The following is a 12,681-nucleotide window of genomic DNA, read 5'->3' as shown; positions in this document are numbered from 1 at the left end:
CCTCTGGCAGCAGGAATGTTGAGAAAAGAGAAAATACACTGCCTGCTATCGTGCAGTTTCAAGATAGTCAAGGAAAAGCAATCTCATGCACTGCCCAAGCTCTTTCCCATGATGCACCTCTCCTACACTCTGTCTATGCAAATGAGCAAGCAGAGAGATCAGGAATAAAACACCAAGCTCATGTTCCCTTATAACAGTAGCAGACAACTCCTAAATATTCCCCAACTTCTAATGCTTTTCTTTTAAACAAATGATAAACAGCCTCACCTGTGGTAAGGCTTAAAAAAATTGAATAAACTCGTAAATGTTCCTCTCCACGGAAATCTTTAGTAAAAGGCGAAAGATTTTTTCAATTTGAAGAAAAACCAGAGTAAGTTAGAATGTGGCTCTCTGGGGGTTAGAGGCACCAGATCAAAGACCCTATCATTGCGAGGGTGAGGACCTGAGAGGTATTTGCAGCCTCTAAAAAAGAGGGCAAGAACTAGGCCGGTGAGGGAAACAGGATCAAACTTCAGAGTCTCTGCTCAAAGCACAGAAAAGCAAAAAGGTGGGCAGTTCCAAGTGTCTGCCTGGGAATATGCAAATTCTTTTTGTACACACCTCAGCTCATTAGGAGGTGTCGGGGCTGCTGGGCAAGGGGAACGGGAAGCGTGAATCAGGCTTTCACTGAAGTGGCACTGTAGGACTTTCGTCCCCAACGATTTTACGCTTTCCCCACCATCCCTCCAATCGATAGGCTGTGAGCCACCACTGTTCTATGCAAATAGCCATGCACTTTAAGTCCCTTTTTCACACGTATTTTCATTAAAGCTGAATATATAAGTATAGATCTGTCTAGGCTGGAGGCACATGAAACAAGACAAACGAGCCCCTTCAAGTGTACCTGAGAGGAATCTGACTCAGGATTGGCCACCCTCTAAGGGCACCCCTAATGGGCACAAATAACGGGCAAGCCCTATGAAAAGCGCAGCATGACTCTTGGTGCCACCTTTTAAAAGGAGAGTGACGTCTGGCCTCTGGCAGCAGGAATGTTGAGAAAAGAGAAAATACACTGCCTGCTATCGTGCAGTTTCAAGATAGTCAAGGAAAAGCAATCTCATGCACTGCCCAAGCTCTTTCCCATGATGCACCTCTCCTACACTCTGTCTATGCAAATGAGCAAGCAGAGAGATCAGGAATAAAACACCAAGCTCATGTTCCCTTATAACAGTAGCAGACAACTCCTAAATATTCCCCAACTTCTAATGCTTTTCTTTTAAACAAATGATAAACAGCCTCACCTGTGGTAAGGCTTAAAAAAATTGAATAAACTCGTAAATGTTCCTCTCCACGGAAATCTTTAGTAAAAGGCGAAAGATTTTTTCATTTTGAAGAGAAACCAGAGTAAGTTAGAATATGGCTCTCTGGGGGTTAGAGGCACCAGATCAAAGACCCTATCATTGCGAGGGTGAGGACCTGAGAGGTATTTGCAGCCTCTAAAAAAGAGGGCAAGAACTAGGCCGGTGAGGGAAACAGGATCAAACTTCAGAGTCTCTGCTCAAAGCACAGAAAAGCAAAAAGGTGGACAGTTCCAAGTGTCTGTCTGGGAATATGCAAATTCTTTTTGTACACACCTCAGCTCATTAGGAGGTGTCGGGGCTGCTGGGCAAGGGGAACGGGAAGCGTGAATCAGGCTTTAACTGAAGTGGCACTGTAGGACTTTCGTCCCCAACGATTTTACGCTTTCCCCACCATCCCTCCAATCGATAGGCTGTGAGCCAGCACTGTTCTATGCAAATAGCCATGCACTTTAAGTCCCTTTTTCACACGTATTTTCATTAAAGCTGAATATATAAGTATAGATCTGTCTAGGCTGGAGGCACATGAAACAAGACAAGCGAGCCCCTTCAAGTGTACCTGAGAGGAATCTGACTCAGGATTGGCCACCCTCTAAGGGCACCCCTAACGTGCACAAATAACGGGCAAGCCCTATGAAAAGCGCAGCATGACTCTTGGTGCCACCTTTTAAAAGGAGAGTGACGTCTGGCCTCTGGCAGCAGGAATGTTGAGAAAAGAGAAAATACACTGCCTGCTATCGTGCAGTTTCAAGATAGTCAAGGAAAAGCAATCTCATGCACTGCCCAAGCTCTTTCCCATGATGCACCTCTCCTACACTCTGTCTATGCAAATGAGCAAGCAGAGAGATCAGGAATAAAACACCAAGCTCATGTTCCCTTATAACAGTAGCAGACAACTCCTAAATATTCCCCAACTTCTAATGCTTTTCTTTTAAACAAATGATAAACAGCCTCACCTGTGGTAAGGCTTAAAAAAATTGAATAAACTCGTAAACGTTCCTCTCCACGGAAATCTTTAGTAAAAGGCGAAAGATTTTTTCATTTTGAAGAGAAACCAGAGTAAGTTAGAATATGGCTCTCTGGGGGTTAGAGGCACCAGATCAAAGACCCTATCATTGCGAGGGTGAGGACCTGAGAGGTATTTGCAGCCTCTAAAAAAGAGGGCAAGAACTAGGCCGGTGAGGGAAACAGGATCATACTTCAGAGTCTCTGCTCAAAGCACAGAAAAGCAAAAAGGTGGACAGTTCCAAGTGTCTGTCTGGGAATATGCAAATTCTTTTTGTACACACCTCAGCTCATTAGGAGGTGTCGGGGCTGCTGGGCAAGGGGAACGGGAAGCGTGAATCAGGCTTTAACTGAAGTGGCACTGTAGGACTTTCGTCCCCAACGATTTTACGCTTTCCCCACCATCCCTCCAATCGATAGGCTGTGAGCCAGCACTGTTCTATGCAAATAGCCATGCACTTTAAGTCCCTTTTTCACACGTATTTTCATTAAAGCTGAATATATAAGTATAGATCTGTCTAGGCTGGAGGCACATGAAACAAGACAAGCGAGCCCCTTCAAGTGTACCTGAGAGGAATCTGACTCAGGATTGGCCACCCTCTAAGGACACCCCTAACGTGCACAAATAACGGGCAAGCCCTATGAAAAGCGCAGCATGACTCTTGGTGCCACCTTTTAAAAGGAGAGTGACGTCTGGCCTCTGGCAGCAGGAATGTTGAGAAAAGAGAAAATACACTGCCTGCTATCGTGCAGTTTCAAGATAGTCAAGGAAAAGCAATCTCATGCACTGCCCAAGCTCTTTCCCATGATGCACCTTTCCTACACTCTGTCTATGCAAATGAGCAAGCAGAGAGATCAGGAATAAAACACCAAGCTCATGTTCCCTTATAACAGTAGCAGACAACTCCTAAATATTCCCCAACTTCTAATGCTTTTCTTTTAAACAAATGATAAACAGCCTCACCTGTGGTAAGGCTTAAAAAAATTGAATAAACTCGTAAATGTTCCTCTCCACGGAAATCTTTAGTAAAAGGCGAAAGATTTTTTCGTTTTGAAGAGAAACCAGAGTAAGTTAGAATATGGCTCTCTGGGGGTTAGAGGCACCAGATCAAAGACCCTATCATTGCGAGGGTGAGGACCTGAGAGGTATTTGCAGCCTCTAAAAAAGAGGGCAAGAACTAGGCCGGTGAGGGAAACAGGATCAAACTTCAGAGTCTCTGCTCAAAGCACAGAAAAGCAAAAAGGTGGGCAGTTCCAAGTGTCTGCCTGGGAATATGCAAATTCTTTTTGTACACACCTCAGCTCATTAGGAGGTGTCGGGGCTGCTGGGCAAGGGGAACGGGAAGCGTGAATCAGGCTTTCACTGAAGTGGCACTGTAGGACTTTCGTCCCCAACGATTTTACGCTTTCCCCACCATCCCTCCAATCGATAGGCTGTGAGCCACCACTGTTCTATGCAAATAGCCATGCACTTTAAGTCCCCTTTTCACACGTATTTTCATTAAAGCTGAATATATAAGTATAGATCTGTCTAGGCTGGAGGCACATGAAACAAGACAAACGAGCCCCTTCAAGTGTACCTGAGAGGAATCTGACTCAGGATTGGCCACCCTCTAAGGGCACCCCTAATGGGCACAAATAACGTGCAAGCCCTATGAAAAGCACAGCATGACTCTTGGTGCCACCTTTTAAAAGGAGAGTGACGTCTGGCCTCTGGCAGCAGGAATGTTGAGAAAAGAGAAAATACACTGCCTGCTATCGTGCAGTTTCAAGATAGTCAAGGAAAAGCAATCTCATGCACTGCCCAAGCTCTTTCCCATGATGCACCTCTCCTACACTCTGTCTATGCAAATGAGCAAGCAGAGAGATCAGGAATAAAACACCAAGCTCATGTTCCCTTATAACAGTAGCAGACAACTCCTAAATGTTCCCCAACTTCTAATGCTTTTCTTTTAAACAAATGATAAACAGCCTCACCTGTGGTAAGGCTTAAAAAAATTGAATAAACTCGTAAATGTTCCTCTCCACGGAAATCTTTAATAAAAGGCGAAAGATTTTTTCGTTTTGAAGAGAAACCAGAGTAAGTTAGAATATGGCTCTCTGGGGGTTAGAGGCACCAGATCAAAGACCCTATCATTGCGAGGGTGAGGACCTGAGAGGTATTTGCAGCCTCTAAAAAAGAGGGCAAGAACTAGGCCGGTGAGGGAAACAGCATCAAACTTCAGAGTCTCTGCTCAAAGCACAGAAAAGCAAAAAGGTGGGCAGTTCCAAGTGTCTGCCTGGGAATATGCAAATTCTTTTTGTACACACCTCAGCTCATTAGGAGGTGTCGGGGCTGCTGGGCAAGGGGAACGGGAAGCGTGAATCAGGCTTTCACTGAAGTGGCACTGTAGGACTTTCGTCCCCAACGATTTTACGCTTTCCCCACCATCCCTCCAATCGATAGGCTGTGAGCCACCACTGTTCTATGCAAATAGCCATGCACTTTAAGTCCCTTTTTCACACGTATTTTCATTAAAGCTGAATATATAAGTATAGATCTGTCTAGGCTGGAGGCACATGAAACAAGACAAACGAGCCCCTTCAAGTGTACCTGAGAGGAATCTGACTCAGGATTGGCCACCCTCTAAGGGCACCTCTAACGGGCACAAATATCGTGCAAGCCCTATGAAAAGCGCAGCATGAGTCTTGGTGCCACCTTTTAAAAGGAGAGTGACGTCTGGCCTCTGGCAGCAGGAATGTTGAGAAAAGAGAAAATATACTGCCTGCTATCGTGCAGTTTCAAGATAGTCAAGGAAAAGCAATCTCATGCACTGCCCAAGCTCTGTCCCATGATGCACCTCTCCTACACTCTGTCTATGCAAATGAGCAAGCAGAGAGATCAGGAATAAAACACCAAGCTCATGTTCCCTTATAACAGTAGCAGACAACTCCTAAATATTCCCCAACTTCTAATGCTTTTCTTTTAAACAAATGATAAACAGCCTCACCTGTGGTAAGGCTTAAAAAATTGAATAAACTCGTAAATGTTCCTCTCCACGGAAATCTTTAGTAAAAGGCGAAAGATTTTTTCGTTTTGAAGTGAAACCAGAGTAAGTTAGAATATGGCTCTCTGGGGGTTAGAGGCACCAGATCAAAGACCCTATCATTGCGAGGGTGAGGACCTGAGAGGTATTTGCAGCCTCTAAAAAAAGAGGGCAAGAACTAGGCCGGTGAGGGAAACAGGATCAAACTTCAGAGTCTCTGCTCAAAGCACAGAAAAGCAAAAAGGTGGGCAGTTCCAAGTGTCTGCCTGGGAATATGCAAATTCTTTTTGTACACACCTCAGCTCATTAGGAGGTGTCGGGGCTGCTGGGCAAGGGGAACGGGAAGCGTGAATCAGGCTTTCACTGAAGTGGCACTGTAGGACTTTCGTCCCCAACGATTTTACGCTTTCCCCACCATCCCTCCAATCGATAGGCTGTGAGCCACCACTGTTCTATGCAAATAGCCATGCACTTTAAGTCCCTTTTTCACACGTATTTTCATTAAAGCTGAATATATAAGTATAGATCTGTCTAGGCTGGAGGCACATGAAACAAGACAAACGAGCCCCTTCAAGTGTACCTGAGAGGAATCTGACTCAGGATTGGCCACCCTCTAAGGGCACCTCTAATGGGCACAAATATCGTGCAAGCCCTATGAAAAGCGCAGCATGAGTCTTGGTGCCACCTTTTAAAAGGAGAGTGACGTCTGGCCTCTGGCAGCAGGAATGTTGAGAAAAGAGAAAATATACTGCCTGCTATCGTGCAGTTTCAAGATAGTCAAGGAAAAGCAATCTCATGCACTGCCCAAGCTCTGTCCCATGATGCACCTCTCCTACACTCTGTCTATGCAAATGAGCAAGCAGAGAGATCAGGAATAAAACACCAAGCTCATGTTCCCTTATAACAGTAGCAGACAACTCCTAAATATTCCCCAACTTCTAATGCTTTTCTTTTAAACAAATGATAAACAGCCTCACCTGTGGTAAGGCTTAAAAAAATTGAATAAACTCGTAAATGTTCCTCTCCACGGAAATCTTTAGTAAAAGGCGAAAGATTTTTTCGTTTTGAAGAGAAACCAGAGTAAGTTAGAATATGGCTCTCTGGGGGTTAGAGGCACCAGATCAAAGACCCTATCATTGCGAGGGTGAGGACCTGAGAGGTATTTGCAGCCTCTAAAAAAAGAGGGCAAGAACTAGGCCGGTGAGGGAAACAGGATCAAACTTCAGAGTCTCTGCTCAAAGCACAGAAAAGCAAAAAGGTGGGCAGTTCCAAGTGTCTGCCTGGGAATATGCAAATTCTTTTTGTACACACCTCAGCTCATTAGGAGGTGTCGGGGCTGCTGGGCAAGGGGAACGGGAAGCGTGAATCAGGCTTTCACTGAAGTGGCACTGTAGGACTTTCGTCCCCAACGATTTTACGCTTTCCCCACCATCCCTCCAATCGATAGGCTGTGAGCCACCACTGTTCTATGCAAATAGCCATGCACTTTAAGTCCCTTTTTCACACGTATTTTCATTAAAGCTGAATATATAAGTATAGATCTGTCTAGGCTGGAGGCACATGAAACAAGACAAACGAGCCCCTTCAAGTGTACCTGAGAGGAATCTGACTCAGGATTGGCCACCCTCTAAGGGCACCTCTAACGGGCACAAATATCGTGCAAGCCCTATGAAAAGCGCAGCATGAGTCTTGGTGCCACCTTTTAAAAGGAGAGTGACGTCTGGCCTCTGGCAGCAGGAATGTTGAGAAAAGAGAAAATATACTGCCTGCTATCGTGCAGTTTCAAGATAGTCAAGGAAAAGCAATCTCATGCACTGCCCAAGCTCTTTCCCATGATGCACCTCTCCTACACTCTGTCTATGCAAATGAGCAAGCAGAGAGATCAGGAATAAAACACCAAGCTCATGTTCCCTTATAACAGTAGCAGACAACTCCTAAATGTTCCCCAACTTCTAATGCTTTTCTTTTAAACAAATGATAAACAGCCTCACCTGTGGTAAGGCTTAAAAAAATTGAATAAACTCGTAAATGTTCCTCTCCACGGAAATCTTTAGTAAAAGGCGAAAGATTTTTTCGTTTTGAAGAGAAACCAGAGTAAGTTAGAATATGGCTCTCTGGGGGTTAGAGGCACCAGATCAAAGACCCTATCATTGCGAGGGTGAGGACCTGAGAGGTATTTGCAGCCTCTAAAAAAAGAGGGCAAGAACTAGGCCGGTGAGGGAAACAGGATCAAACTTCAGAGTCTCTGCTCAAAGGACAGAAAAGCAAAAAGGTGGGCAGTTCCAAGTGTCTGCCTGGGAATATGCAAATTCTTTTTGTACACACCTCAGCTCATTAGGAGGTGTCGGGGCTGCTGGGCAAGGGGAACGGGAAGCGTGAATCAGGCTTTCACTGAAGTGGCACTGTAGGACTTTCGTCCCCAACGATTTTACGCTTTCCCCACCATCCCTCCAATCGATAGGCTGTGAGCCACCACTGTTCTATGCAAATAGCCATGCACTTTAAGTCCCTTTTTCACACGTATTTTCATTAAAGCTGAATATATAAGTATAGATCTGTCTAGGCTGGAGGCACTTGAAACAAGACTAACGAGCCCCTTCAAGTGTACCTGAGAGGAATCTGACTCAGGATTGGCCACCCTCTAAGGGCACCTCTAACGGGCACAAATATCGTGCAAGCCCTATGAAAAGCGCAGCATGAGTCTTGGTGCCACCTTTTAAAAGGAGAGTGACGTCTGGCCTCTGGCAGCAGGAATGTTGAGAAAAGAGAAAATATACTGCCTGCTATCGTGCAGTTTCAAGATAGTCAAGGAAAAGCAATCTCATGCACTGCCCAAGCTCTGTCCCATGATGCACCTCTCCTACACTCTGTCTATGCAAATGAGCAAGCAGAGAGATCAGGAATAAAACACCAAGCTCATGTTCCCTTATAACAGTAGCAGACAACTCCTAAATATTCCCCAACTTCTAATGCTTTTCTTTTAAACAAATGATAAACAGCCTCACCTGTGGTAAGGCTTAAAAAAATTGAATAAACTCGTAAATGTTCCTCTCCACGGAAATCTTTAGTAAAAGGCGAAAGATTTTTTCGTTTTGAAGAGAAACCAGAGTAAGTTAGAATATGGCTCTCTGGGGGTTAGAGGCACCAGATCAAAGACCCTATCATTGCGAGGGTGAGGACCTGAGAGGTATTTGCAGCCTCTAAAAAAGAGGGCAAGAACTAGGCCGGTGAGGGAAACAGGATCAAACTTCAGAGTCTCTGCTCAAAGCACAGAAAAGCAAAAAGGTGGGCAGTTCCAAGTGTCTGCCTGGGAATATGCAAATTCTTTTTGTACACACCTCAGCTCATTAGGAGGTGTCGGGGCTGCTGGGCAAGGGGAACGGGAAGCGTGAATCAGGCTTTCACTGAAGTGGCACTGTAGGACTTTCGTCCCCAACGATTTTACGCTTTCCCCACCATCCCTCCAATCGATAGGCTGTGAGCCACCACTGTTCTATGCAAATAGCCATGCACTTTAAGTCCCTTTTTCACACGTATTTTCATTAAAGCTGAATATATAAGTATAGATCTGTCTAGGCTGGAGGCACATGAAACAAGACAAACGAGCCCCTTCAAGTGTACCTGAGAGGAATCTGACTCAGGATTGGCCACCCTCTAAGGGCACCTCTAACGGGCACAAATATCGTGCAAGCCCTATGAAAAGCGCAGCATGAGTCTTGGTGCCACCTTTTAAAAGGAGAGTGACGTCTGGCCTCTGGCAGCAGGAATGTTGAGAAAAGAGAAAATATACTGCCTGCTATCGTGCAGTTTCAAGATAGTCAAGGAAAAGCAATCTCATGCACTGCCCAAGCTCTTTCCCATGATGCACCTCTCCTACACTCTGTCTATGCAAATGAGCAAGCAGAGAGATCAGGAATAAAACACCAAGCTCATGTTCCCTTATAACAGTAGCAGACAACTCCTAAATGTTCCCCAACTTCTAATGCTTTTCTTTTAAACAAATGATAAACAGCCTCACCTGTGGTAAGGCTTAAAAAAATTGAATAAACTCGTAAATGTTCCTCTCCACGGAAATCTTTAGTAAAAGGCGAAAGATTTTTTCGTTTTGAAGAGAAACCAGAGTAAGTTAGAATATGGCTCTCTGGGGGTTAGAGGCACCAGATCAAAGACCCTATCATTGCGAGGGTGAGGACCTGAGAGGTATTTGCAGCCTCTAAAAAAAGAGGGCAAGAACTAGGCCGGTGAGGGAAACAGGATCAAACTTCAGAGTCTCTGCTCAAAGGACAGAAAAGCAAAAAGGTGGGCAGTTCCAAGTGTCTGCCTGGGAATATGCAAATTCTTTTTGTACACACCTCAGCTCATTAGGAGGTGTCGGGGCTGCTGGGCAAGGGGAACGGGAAGCGTGAATCAGGCTTTCACTGAAGTGGCACTGTAGGACTTTCGTCCCCAACGATTTTACGCTTTCCCCACCATCCCTCCAATCGATAGGCTGTGAGCCACCACTGTTCTATGCAAATAGCCATGCACTTTAAGTCCCTTTTTCACACGTATTTTCATTAAAGCTGAATATATAAGTATAGATCTGTCTAGGCTGGAGACACTTGAAACAAGACTAACGAGCCCCTTCAAGTGTACTTGAGAGGAATCTGACTCAGGATTGGCCACCCTCTAAGGGCACCTCTAACGGGCACAAATATCGTGCAAGCCCTATGAAAAGCGCAGCATGAGTCTTGGTGCCACCTTTTAAAAGGAGAGTGACGTCTGGCCTCTGGCAGCAGGAATGTTGAGAAAAGAGAAAATATACTGCCTGCTATCGTGCAGTTTCAAGATAGTCAAGGAAAAGCAATCTCATGCACTGCCCAAGCTCTGTCCCATGATGCACCTCTCCTACACTCTGTCTATGCAAATGAGCAAGCAGAGAGATCAGGAATAAAACACCAAGCTCATGTTCCCTTATAACAGTAGCAGACAACTCCTAAATATTCCCCAACTTCTAATGCTTTTCTTTTAAACAAATGATAAACAGCCTCACCTGTGGTAAGGCTTAAAAAAATTGAATAAACTCGTAAATGTTCCTCTCCACGGAAATCTTTAGTAAAAGGCGAAAGATTTTTTCGTTTTGAAGAGAAACCAGAGTAAGTTAGAATATGGCTCTCTGGGGGTTAGAGGCACCAGATCAAAGACCCTATCATTGCGAGGGTGAGGACCTGAGAGGTATTTGCAGCCTCTAAAAAAGAGGGCAAGAACTAGGCCGGTGAGGGAAACAGGATCAAACTTCAGAGTCTCTGCTCAAAGCACAGAAAAGCAAAAAGGTGGGCAGTTCCAAGTGTCTGCCTGGGAATATGCAAATTCTTTTTGTACACACCTCAGCTCATTAGGAGGTGTCGGGGCTGCTGGGCAAGGGGAACGGGAAGCGTGAATCAGGCTTTCACTGAAGTGGCACTGTAGGACTTTCGTCCCCAACGATTTTACGCTTTCCCCACCATCCCTCCAATCGATAGGCTGTGAGCCACCACTGTTCTATGCAAATAGCCATGCACTTTAAGTCCCTTTTTCACACGTATTTTCATTAAAGCTGAATATATAAGTATAGATCTGTCTAGGCTGGAGGCACATGAAACAAGACAAACGAGCCCCTTCAAGTGTACCTGAGAGGAATCTGACTCAGGATTGGCCACCCTCTAAGGGCACCTCTAACGGGCACAAATATCGTGCAAGCCCTATGAAAAGCGCAGCATGAGTCTTGGTGCCACCTTTTAAAAGGAGAGTGACGTCTGGCCTCTGGCAGCAGGAATGTTGAGAAAAGAGAAAATATACTGCCTGCTATCGTGCAGTTTCAAGATAGTCAAGGAAAAGCAATCTCATGCACTGCCCAAGCTCTTTCCCATGATGCACCTCTCCTACACTCTGTCTATGCAAATGAGCAAGCAGAGAGATCAGGAATAAAACACCAAGCTCATGTTCCCTTATAACAGTAGCAGACAACTCCTAAATGTTCCCCAACTTCTAATGCTTTTCTTTTAAACAAATGATAAACAGCCTCACCTGTGGTAAGGCTTAAAAAAATTGAATAAACTCGTAAATGTTCCTCTCCACGGAAATCTTTAGTAAAAGGCGAAAGATTTTTTCGTTTTGAAGAGAAACCAGAGTAAGTTAGAATATGGCTCTCTGGGGGTTAGAGGCACCAGATCAAAGACCCTATCATTGCGAGGGTGAGGACCTGAGAGGTATTTGCAGCCTCTAAAAAAAGAGGGCAAGAACTAGGCCGGTGAGGGAAACAGGATCAAACTTCAGAGTCTCTGCTCAAAGGACAGAAAAGCAAAAAGGTGGGCAGTTCCAAGTGTCTGCCTGGGAATATGCAAATTCTTTTTGTACACACCTCAGCTCATTAGGAGGTGTCGGGGCTGCTGGGCAAGGGGAACGGGAAGCGTGAATCAGGCTTTCACTGAAGTGGCACTGTAGGACTTTCGTCCCCAACGATTTTACGCTTTCCCCACCATCCCTCCAATCGATAGGCTGTGAGCCACCACTGTTCTATGCAAATAGCCATGCACTTTAAGTCCCTTTTTCACACGTATTTTCATTAAAGCTGAATATATAAGTATAGATCTGTCTAGGCTGGAGACACTTGAAACAAGACTAACGAGCCCCTTCAAGTGTACTTGAGAGGAATCTGACTCAGGATTGGCCACCCTCTAAGGGCACCTCTAACGGGCACAAATATCGTGCAAGCCCTATGAAAAGCGCAGCATGAGTCTTGGTGCCACCTTTTAAAAGGAGAGTGACGTCTGGCCTCTGGCAGCAGGAATGTTGAGAAAAGAGAAAATATACTGCCTGCTATCGTGCAGTTTCAAGATAGTCAAGGAAAAGCAATCTCATGCACTGCCCAAGCTCTGTCCCATGATGCACCTCTCCTACACTCTGTCTATGCAAATGAGCAAGCAGAGAGATCAGGAATAAAACACCAAGCTCATGTTCCCTTATAACAGTAGCAGACAACTCCTAAATATTCCCCAACTTCTAATGCTTTTCTTTTAAACAAATGATAAACAGCCTCACCTGTGGTAAGGCTTAAAAAAATTGAATAAACTCGTAAATGTTCCTCTCCACGGAAATCTTTAGTAAAAGGCGAAAGATTTTTTCATTTTGAAGAGAAACCAGAGTAAGTTAGAATATGGCTCTCTGGGGGTTAGAGGCACCAGATCAAAGACCCTATCATTGCGAGGGTGAGGACCTGAGAGGTATTTGCAGCCTCTAAAAAAGAGGGCAAGAACTAGGCCGGTGAGGGAAACAGCATCAAACTTCAGAGTCTC

General features: G+C 45.0%; 13 non-coding genes across 13 annotated transcripts; all 13 read right to left on the bottom strand.

Moving 5' to 3' along the window:
* Positions 1 to 259: 259 nt before the first annotated feature.
* On the bottom strand, positions 260 to 374 carry LOC147677495 (U5 spliceosomal RNA). The gene has a single exon (XR_015302755.1). It is a non-coding gene; the product is annotated as a U5 spliceosomal RNA (small nuclear RNA).
* Positions 375 to 1,272: 898 nt separating this feature from the next.
* LOC147677494 (U5 spliceosomal RNA) lies at positions 1,273 to 1,387 on the bottom strand. The gene has a single exon (XR_015302644.1). It is a non-coding gene; the product is annotated as a U5 spliceosomal RNA (small nuclear RNA).
* An 898-nt stretch (positions 1,388 to 2,285) lies between these two features.
* LOC147677493 (U5 spliceosomal RNA) lies at positions 2,286 to 2,400 on the bottom strand. The gene has a single exon (XR_015302734.1). It is a non-coding gene; the product is annotated as a U5 spliceosomal RNA (small nuclear RNA).
* Positions 2,401 to 3,298: 898 nt separating this feature from the next.
* On the bottom strand, positions 3,299 to 3,413 carry LOC147677492 (U5 spliceosomal RNA). The gene has a single exon (XR_015303418.1). It is a non-coding gene; the product is annotated as a U5 spliceosomal RNA (small nuclear RNA).
* Positions 3,414 to 4,311: 898 nt separating this feature from the next.
* On the bottom strand, positions 4,312 to 4,426 carry LOC147677491 (U5 spliceosomal RNA). The gene has a single exon (XR_015302773.1). It is a non-coding gene; the product is annotated as a U5 spliceosomal RNA (small nuclear RNA).
* An 898-nt stretch (positions 4,427 to 5,324) lies between these two features.
* On the bottom strand, positions 5,325 to 5,438 carry LOC147677490 (U5 spliceosomal RNA). The gene has a single exon (XR_015302791.1). It is a non-coding gene; the product is annotated as a U5 spliceosomal RNA (small nuclear RNA).
* An 899-nt stretch (positions 5,439 to 6,337) lies between these two features.
* LOC147677489 (U5 spliceosomal RNA) lies at positions 6,338 to 6,452 on the bottom strand. Its single transcript, XR_015303417.1, has one exon. It is a non-coding gene; the product is annotated as a U5 spliceosomal RNA (small nuclear RNA).
* An 899-nt stretch (positions 6,453 to 7,351) lies between these two features.
* LOC147677488 (U5 spliceosomal RNA) lies at positions 7,352 to 7,466 on the bottom strand. The gene has a single exon (XR_015303416.1). It is a non-coding gene; the product is annotated as a U5 spliceosomal RNA (small nuclear RNA).
* An 899-nt stretch (positions 7,467 to 8,365) lies between these two features.
* Positions 8,366 to 8,480, bottom strand: LOC147677487 (U5 spliceosomal RNA). The gene has a single exon (XR_015303415.1). It is a non-coding gene; the product is annotated as a U5 spliceosomal RNA (small nuclear RNA).
* Positions 8,481 to 9,378: 898 nt separating this feature from the next.
* LOC147677486 (U5 spliceosomal RNA) lies at positions 9,379 to 9,493 on the bottom strand. The gene has a single exon (XR_015303414.1). It is a non-coding gene; the product is annotated as a U5 spliceosomal RNA (small nuclear RNA).
* Positions 9,494 to 10,392: 899 nt separating this feature from the next.
* Positions 10,393 to 10,507, bottom strand: LOC147677485 (U5 spliceosomal RNA). The gene has a single exon (XR_015303413.1). It is a non-coding gene; the product is annotated as a U5 spliceosomal RNA (small nuclear RNA).
* Positions 10,508 to 11,405: 898 nt separating this feature from the next.
* Positions 11,406 to 11,520, bottom strand: LOC147677484 (U5 spliceosomal RNA). Its single transcript, XR_015303412.1, has one exon. It is a non-coding gene; the product is annotated as a U5 spliceosomal RNA (small nuclear RNA).
* Positions 11,521 to 12,419: 899 nt separating this feature from the next.
* LOC147677483 (U5 spliceosomal RNA) lies at positions 12,420 to 12,534 on the bottom strand. The gene has a single exon (XR_015302643.1). It is a non-coding gene; the product is annotated as a U5 spliceosomal RNA (small nuclear RNA).
* Positions 12,535 to 12,681: the final 147 nt, after the last annotated feature.

The sequence above is a fragment of the Lissotriton vulgaris genome, chromosome 12, assembly GCF_964263255.1.
Source record: "Lissotriton vulgaris chromosome 12, aLisVul1.2, whole genome shotgun sequence".
NCBI lineage: Eukaryota > Metazoa > Chordata > Amphibia > Caudata > Salamandridae > Lissotriton > Lissotriton vulgaris.
This window is presented reverse-complemented; position numbering and strand designations above follow the sequence as displayed.